We start from the raw sequence: 9231 nt of genomic DNA on the forward strand, positions 1-9231 counted from the left end.
CCAGAAGGCTTGCCACACTCATCAGGAGGGCTTTAAACTAGAAGAAGAGGGGATGGGAGAAAAAAAACAGCAGACAAGAACATGCAGCAGAAGGACAAACTAATCAAGGATACTAGATGCCGTAAAGAGGACCCAAGACAGGGTACTAAGAAGGAAGCTAAGAAAAGGGGAGCAAAACTTCTTTCCTGCATGCTGACCAATGCAAGAAGCCTGACCAATAAAATGGAAGAACTGGAGCTGGTAATGTATGAGGAAAAATACGACATAGTAGGAATAACTGAGACATAATTAGATGACAGTTATGACTGGGCGGCTAACCTGCAAGGATATGAATTGTTTAGGAGGGATCGTAAAAAAAGGAAAGGGGGTGGAGTCTGTCTATATATAAAGTCCAGTTTAAAGCCCAGACTAAGAGAAGATATTCAAGAGGGAAATGAAGAGGTGGAGTCTCTATGGGTGGAGATACAAGGAGGGAAAACTAATAAAATCCTCATAGGGGTTTGTTATAAGCCACCAAATATAACAAACTACTGAAAATGTATTATTGAAACAAATAGACAAAGCAGCAAATCACAATGAGGTGATTATTATGGGGGACTTCAACTTCCCCGATATAGACTGGGAAACTGAAACCTGCGTATCTCAGAAAGGAAACCGGCTTCTGTCAGTAACTAAGGATAATTATCTGTCCCAACTTGTGCCGGGCCCAACTAGAGGGGCAGCCCTTCTCGACTTAATTTTAAGCAACAGGCCAGATAGAATAACAGACGTACGAGTGGATGGGCACCTCGGGAATAGTGACCACAATATAATACAATTCCACTTGTCCTTCAGTAAGGTGCCTTGGAGGGGGGTTACAAAAACGCTGAATTTCAGGAAAGCAAAGTTTGATCAGCTTAGAGAAGACCTTCGCCAAATTGATTGGGACAATGTCCTCAAAAATGGGAGCACAGAAAACAAGTGGGAAATTTTTCAATCGGTATTAAACACCCACTGCGAGCGAGCCATACCATACGGAAATAAAAGGGCTAGGAACAGGAGAAAACCAATGTGGCTAAATAAGGATGTAAAAGGGGCAATGAATAATAAGAAAAAGGCATTTAAAAAGCTAAAACAAGAAGGCAGTGAGGAAGCATTAAAAATATATAGAGAAAAAAATAAAATGTGTAAAAAACAAATATATTTAGCAAAAGTAGAAACTGAGAGACTCATTGCTAAGGAAAGCAAAACAAATCCCAAACTATTCTTTAATTATATAAACAGAAAAAAGATTAAAATTGATGGTGTTGGCCCTTTAAAGAACAATGAGGGTAAAATCATAGAAAGCGATGTGGGAAAAGCAAATGTTTTAAATACTTTTTTCTCAACTGTGTTCACACAGGAAAAGCATATGCCACGGGAAATGCAGAGTGATAATGTAAACGCTTCATTAAGTATGACCTGCCTAACCCAGGAAGAAGTGCAGAACCGACTTAGTAACATTAAAATTGACAAATCACCAGGCCCTGATGGCATTCACCCTCGGGTATTAAGGGAGTTAAGTAATGTGATAGACAGGCCTCTATTCCTTATATTTAAAGACTCTATAGAAACTGGGTCTGTTCAACTGGATTGACGGCTAGAAAATGTGGTACCAATATTCAAAAAAGGGGGTAAAGGGGAACCTGGAAACTATAGGCCGGTAAGCTTAACATCTGTTGTGGGTAAAATATTTGAAGGGTTTTTAAGGGATACTATTATGGAATGTCTCAATGTTAATAATTGTTTAACTCCATATCAACATGGATTTATGAAGGATCGCTCCTGTCAAACTAACCTGATCAGCTTCTATGAGGATGTAAGCTCTCACGTGGACTGAGGAGAATCATTGGATGTCATTTATCTCGACTTCGGTAAAGCATTTGACACTGTCCCACATAAAAAACTGCTAAGTAAAATGAGAAAGCTTGGGCTCGGGGAAAATGTGTGTAGATGGGTAGGTAGCTGGCTTAGTGGTAGAAAACAAAGAGTGGTTATTAATGGCGCATACTCAGACTGGGCCAGGGTTACTAGTGGGGTGCCACAGGGGTCTGTATTGGGCCTCCTACTATTTAATATATTTATTAATGATCTGGTGGATGGTTTACAGAGTAAAATATCAGTATTTGCAGATGATACAAAACTATGTAAGGTAGTTAACACAAAGGAGGACAGTTTGCAACTACAGATGTATTTGAGTAAATTGGAGAATTGGGCTGAAAAATGGTAAATGAGGTTTAACACAGATAAGTGTAAGGTTATGCACATGGGAAGGAGAAACAGATGCTACGATTACTTACTAAATGGGAAACTGCTGGGGAAATCAGACATGGAAAAAGACTTAGGCATCTTAGTCAATAAGAAGCTAAATTGGAGTGCCCAGTGTCAGGCAGCAGCCACCAAAGCAAATAGGGTGATGGGATGCTTTAGAAGAGGTCTGGGGGCACGAGATGAAAACATCATTCTCGCTGTGTGAAAATCAGTCGTCAGACCACACTTGGAGTATTGTGTGCAATTTTGGGCATCGGTGCTCAAGAAAGACATTACTGAACTTGAAAGGGTTCAGAGGCGGGCTACTAAAATAATAAATGGAGTGGGTGCATTACAATACATGGAAAGGTTATCAAAATTAGGTCTATTTACTCTAGAAAAGAGAAGACTTAGGGGAGACCTAATAAACATGTACAAATATATCAGAGGGCCATATAGAGATCTCTCCCATGATCTGTTTGTACCAAGGACTATGACAAGAGGGGGCATTCTCTTCGATTGGAGGAAAGAAAATTCCTACATCAGCATAGAAGAGGGTTCTTCACGGTAAGAGCAGTGAGGCTCTGGAACTCTCTTCCTGAGGAAGTGGTGATGGCCAACTCACTGAATGAATTTAAGAGAGGAATGGATGCTTTTCTTGATAGCAAAAGTATAGAAGGTTATAAATGGCATAATCTTACAGGTAGATAGAAGAGCGACCAAGATTATTAGAGGAATGGGTGGGCTGCAATACCAAGACAGGTTATTAAACTTGGGGTTATTTAGTTTGGAAAAACAAAGGCTTAGGGGGGATCTAATCACAATGTATAAACATATGAGGGGACAGTACAGAGACCTTTCCAAAGATCTCTTTAAACCTAGGCCTGCGACTGGAACACGGGAGCATCCGCTACGTCTTGAGGAAGGAAGGTTTAATCATAGTCACAGACGAGGATTCTTTACTGTACGAGCAGTGAGACTATGGAGCTCTCTGCCGCATGATGTTGTAATGAGTGAGTCACTACTAACATTTAAGCAGAGCCTGGATGCCTTTCTTGAAAAATATAATATTACCAGTTATGTATATTAGATTTTATGACAGGGTGTTGATCCAGGGAACTAGTCTGATTGCCATATGTGGAGTCAGGAAGGAATTTTTTTCCCCATTAGAGCTTATTTGACACATTGGGGGTTTTTTGCCTTCCTCTGGATCAACATGTTAGGCTACGGGTTGAACTAGATGGACTTAGAGTCTCCCTTCAACCTTAAAAACTATAAAACTATGATGTCCGTATTATTAGCATTAGAAATAGTGCTAACTTCTGAGTTGCCTCTCTGTTAGATCCACGGTACAAGAGTAAATGTAGCAAGATGCTTCCCCCACTGGAAAGAGATATAACAGCAAATCTGCTAAGCAGAAAAAGTGATGCCCTATAGTCCAAAAGGTAAGAGGAATTACAGCAGGGACTAAAACTTAACTTTTACTAGTACATAGATAAAATCAGTAATAACAACAATAAGGTGCTTGTGCATAAATTGTGCAAACAACAGCAAAGTGCCACATGGCAGCGCATAGGCTTGATCTCACCCAAGCTTCATCCATGGGCTGGACTGCACATCGGTCCCAAGGTGAAAGGTCACAGGCCGGAAGGATCAGGTAGACAGGTATATTACAAACCCTGTTGTGCCCCGTGAAGGATATTTTTTCTGAAAGAGACTTTATCCAGAAAAAGTATATCCCTTCCTATACGGCAGCCTTTAAGGAGGTGACCAAGACATACAAGGAGCAGATCACTAGCTGGTGGGAGGTGCAGAGTCTTGATAACTATATAAAGAGTGGCATTGTCCCTAGGGGTCTACGCATTAACCTCATACCAGCTGCGAGGTGCCGGTCTCCTCAGTTGATGAGTGCCTGGGAGAAGGAGGCCACAGCCAGCTCTCTCAGGCTTATGAAAATCCTGCTTACAGAGGAAAAAAATAACCTTGAAGTAATTAATAATAAACTTAAAGAACAAATTGAGGTCACAAAGACTTATCAAAACGAGACTGATTTTTCTGTGAAGGAAAATACCCTAAAAAATTCTATTGAGAAATTTCAGTTTCATTTAAAAGAGAGAAAAACATAAGCAATTTAAACGTGATCTCCAAGACTTCAAGGATAATAAGGTTTATCAGATTTTTCCAAGTGAGGGTCCGGCACCTAGGGAGCGGGAATCAGACTTGTCTTCCACCGAGGCTGAGGGCTCGGACACAGAGGGGAGGGGCCCTCCTTTTCGTCCACAGTATAGGGGTAGACGTTATCGTAGGGGACCCCAGAGGACTGAACATCCAGCATATCCATCAGCTCAGACGAATAATTCCAACAATTCTTCTTCCTCTTTTTTAGACCGCAACTACTTTCTCAGAAGTCGCAAGGGGAACAAAGATTAGGCACCCAGGTTATCAACCTATCTGATAGATCTTTAAATCATACTGAAATGGCGGTCCTGAGTAAGGGGTTGTCGTTTGTCCCCACTAGTGATTTTTCGACATTTGACTTTATTAAAGACCTCAATCTGTTTGTCCACAAACTGCGTTGGAAGAAGTTTTTTAGACAAAAAGACAATAAAATCTGCATGGGTCTGGATATACCGATGGATATGCTGGATGATGTTAGGTTGTTGGCAGGACTGGATGAACCCACCACATCCATTACTGGTAAAGGTCCCTTCACCACTCTAAAAAATCCCAGCACTAAAATGCCACCTAATCTTACTGATGTTTCGGCTATAGATATCTTCCTCAGTCAGGTGACCAAAGAGGTTCTTGCCCTGACCAAAACCCAATTGAGCATGATGGGTACAACCTCTCTACAGGAGGAAAGGAACAATCTATCTAGGACTGAAATGCGAGCACTGTGTGACTTGGAAAAGGATGCTACTATCACTATAAAACCCTCCGATAAGGGGGGGAATTTAGTGGTTATGAATGCGGTCGATTATCGTGATGTTTGTCTGAACATCCTGAAGGATGCTAACACTTATTGTAAAATCTCTGGCAATCCTGTCATAACTGCGAGAAATTGTCTTAGGGACCTACTGAACAGGGCTGAGACCGAGGGGTTAATCAGTAAGGAGGAATCTACATTTATGTTGCCGGACCACCCCTTGATGTCTACCTTCTATACCCTCCCTAAGATCCATAAGGGGGTTAACCCCCTTAGGGGGAGACCGATTGTTTCTGGTGTTGGTAATATTGCACAAAACGTGGGAGTGTACTTGGATAAGATTCTTAACCCGTTTGTAACTTCTTTACCTTCTTACATTCGTGACAGTCTAGATTTCATCAATAGGATTGAGGACATCACGGTTGGTCCCAACGCGTTTTTGGCGAGCATTGATGTGGAAACACTCTATTCGTCCATCCCACATGATCGGGGTGTTGAAGCCGTCAAATTCTTTCTGGCCACGAGGGGCAGACAATTTGAGGCCCATAATAGTCTGGTCATTTCCTTGCTGGAATTTGTTTTACATAACAACTTTTTTCTTTTTGATGGCTCCACCTACCACCAGCTCAGGGGCACGGCTATGGGGAGCCCATGTGCTCCCTGTTACGCCAACTTGTTCCTGGGCTGGTGGGAAGACACCATTGTGTTTGAAGAGTCTATGTCATCATTTACTAATATGATTGATTTATGGGTCCGTTTTATTGATGACGTTTTTGTTTTGTGGAGGGGTCCCCTTGAGACATTCACTGAATTTGTTAACAACTTGAATATGAACCCCTTGGGACTTACCTTCACCTATGTCATCCACCCTGTGAGCTTGCCTTTTCTGGATCTATTGGTGTCAGTTGATCCCGATGGCAGGCTCAGGACTACGATTTATAGGAAGCCTACTGCCACAAATTCACTCCTCAGGTGGGACAGTCATCACCCATTGCCTCTCAGGCGGGGTATCCCTAAGGGACAATACCTCCGTCTGAGAAGGAACTGCACTGATCGGAGTGAATTTGTGGCTAAAGCTGCTGACTTGAGGTCCCGCTTCGTGGAGAAGGGGTATCCTGATCGGGTCCTTAAACAAGCCTATAAGTTTTCCCTTGATCAGGACCGAACAAGACTCTTATCCCCTCAATCTAGACAAAATGATGAGGGGAGTGTTGTGAGACTTATTACCACGTACACTAAAGGTGTCCCAACCATCAGAAGAATACTTGAGCGACACTGGGGTATCCTTGGAATGGACACAGATATTGCTGACTGTATTAAATCTCAACCGGGGATCACATTCCGTAAGAATCGCTCGCTGGGTGATCGGCTGACCCACAGCCACTTTGTACCCCCTAGTGCGGCAACCACTTGGCTTCCAGGTAAACCGTCTGGTTGTTTTAAGTGTGGGTCATGTGTTGCCTGTAAAAACGTCAGGATAGGTAAAGAATACGCCAGTACCTCTACGGGTGAGTCCCTGACCATTAGGGAATTCATCAACTGTAAAACGAAAGGGGTGGTGTACCTTGCCACGTGTCATTGTGGCTTACAATACGTGGGCAAAACTGTGCGGGAATTCCGCAGACGTATTGGCGAACACATGGGGGACATCAGAAATGATCGTGACACCCCTATTGCCAGGCACATGAATACACGTCACGGTTCCAACAAGGAAGCCATTGCATTTATGGGTATTCTCAAAGTCAAAATGTCCTCCAGAGGCGGTAATCTGGATCGTGTCCTACTACAAAAAGAGGCCAGGATGATATTTCGCCTTAAGACCTGTCATCCTGATGGCCTCAATGATCAAATCAACTATGGCTGCTTTATCTGACAGGTCTCCGTTTGGCTGCTTGGCTGTTTCGCTCGTGTGGAAGGTTTAGCCTTGCTTTCTAACCAAAAACAATTTTCCAGCCCTTTATTTTGGCCCTTCTTTATTATAAGGTGACAGGGGCCCTTAGGGAGCCTGTAATTTAGCTGGGCTTCTCTTTATTGTGATTAGGTCCAGTTATGGATATAATAAGGGTAGAAATCTCTCCTTATTTGCTCTCCCTCTTATTATGGTGTTTTACCATGTTGTTTATATTTGTGTTTCACCTGCATGTTTCCATTTATAAATGTTGTGGCAGTCTCCCCTTTCCCCCCCCCCCATCTGTCTGTCTATGGCAGGCATGCTTACTGTGCGTCCTTTTTACATGATTTACATGATTTCCATGGGCACCAATGTGCCTTCTGGTCGCTGGTTACCATTGGCGACCATTGCAATTAGTGTCTATACGTTTGTGCATGATCGCCCTTTATGGGGTTAATCATGCACCACTGTGCCTTCTGGTCGCTGGTTACCGTTGGCGACCACTGCAAGAAGTGCCTCATATTTTTGTGCATGATCGCCCCTTATGGGGTTAATCATGCCTGCGTTTGGGATGTACACTGAGCGGCTATGTCCGGATTTTGCCCACTGTGACGTATTTACATATTACTGTGGACGCTCCTGTCAGTATAACCGGAAATGACCTATTCCAATGCTCATCTCTGATTGGTGAACTTAGCCGTCAGTTGATGGATCTGCGCTGACTTCCGGTCCGAATCTCCCAGAATGGTATCTGATTGTGGGAGGGCTCGCATGCAGGGTTCTCATTGGTTCTTCTGCGCCCCAGTGTGGAGCACGGTAATGTGTGCCTGGCACTGTGGTATGCAGCCTGTGACTGCGTGTAATCTGGGCGCGATGCGCTCCAACCTGGAACGCAAGGGGGCGGTACCTGTCGCTCTGATTGTGATCTCAGACGCCGGCATGGTGCTGATTATCGGTTTCCATCATGCTCACAGTAAGTATAGCCTTTTGCACAGATGTGGGGATTTACATGGTTTAAGGGTGTATAAAGGCATTAGCTCTATCAGAGACTGAGCGCCACCATTTGCCTAGCACACATAGGTCCATCACCTTGTTGGCCTGTGTTGATCCCTGCCACTGCAGGTTGATCTCTCCCAATTTTTCCTCTGCCTTCCCTGAGGAACTCTCATTACTGAGAGGGAAACTAGTAAAAGTTAAGTTTTAGTCCCTGCTGTAATTCCCCCCACTGGAAAGAGACACGTGGATGATGCAGTATCGAAAGAAGCTTATACATCATCTTAACAGTAGTTTTCCACAAGACAGCAGTGAGGCACAGAGTGTGCATCGCAGTTGTGACGCCCTGGACTAGCCAGGTAGTCACAGACATAACAACACACACACCCCTTTCCCTAGACAGTCACAACAGTCAAACAAAAACCCTTGTTGCCTCCCTCCAGGGTTTGATGTCCACACCAGGTGGGGCGGAGCCAGGCGGTTGGCCCCACCCACCGAGGAGTTCACAGGTCTGGAGGCGGAAAAAGCAGTAGTGGAGTTGAGTTTTGGAGGTGAAAGTGTGAGGAGTGGAAACTGCAAGTGTCTGGGTCGGAGCCCAGGCACTGACAGCAAGGTTGGCAGACGGTGGTGGCCGTCTGCAGGAGTTAGTGGATCTCTGCAAAACCATAGGACCGGCGTCGGGCGGTGGCCCGCCGGTACCGAACCGGGGAGTGGAGTGAAGCTAAGCACACAGGCAGGGCTATCGGACCCCGACTAGGCTTGGAGCCGCCGACAACGGTCAAATCCGAGTGTGACCGGAACCCCAGGGGTTTCCCAACAACCAAGACCCGACAGAAGGAAACAGTCCACACCGTGAGGATATACAGCCACCGCCATAGGCTAGAGATCCAAGGGCCAGCGCCTGCGGGCAAAACGGGCTCCTCCGGTACCTATACACCGGGGAGCGGACTACCGGTGGGCAACCACAGGAGTCAGAACATTCTAACAAGGTATAGGGAAAGACAGCCACCATCACACAGTCCGGGGAGAGCACAAACACTGCAGTCGGCTGCGGGACCTGTCCAACCAGCCGTTTGGTTTACCAGAGACTCTGTCATTGACTGCCTTAGTGAGTACACCAGTACCATCCGGCACCGCGCCGCACTGCCCCTGC

This window comes from Anomaloglossus baeobatrachus, chromosome 1 (assembly GCF_048569485.1).
Source record: "Anomaloglossus baeobatrachus isolate aAnoBae1 chromosome 1, aAnoBae1.hap1, whole genome shotgun sequence".
In the NCBI taxonomy this organism is placed as follows: Eukaryota; Metazoa; Chordata; class Amphibia; order Anura; family Aromobatidae; genus Anomaloglossus; species Anomaloglossus baeobatrachus.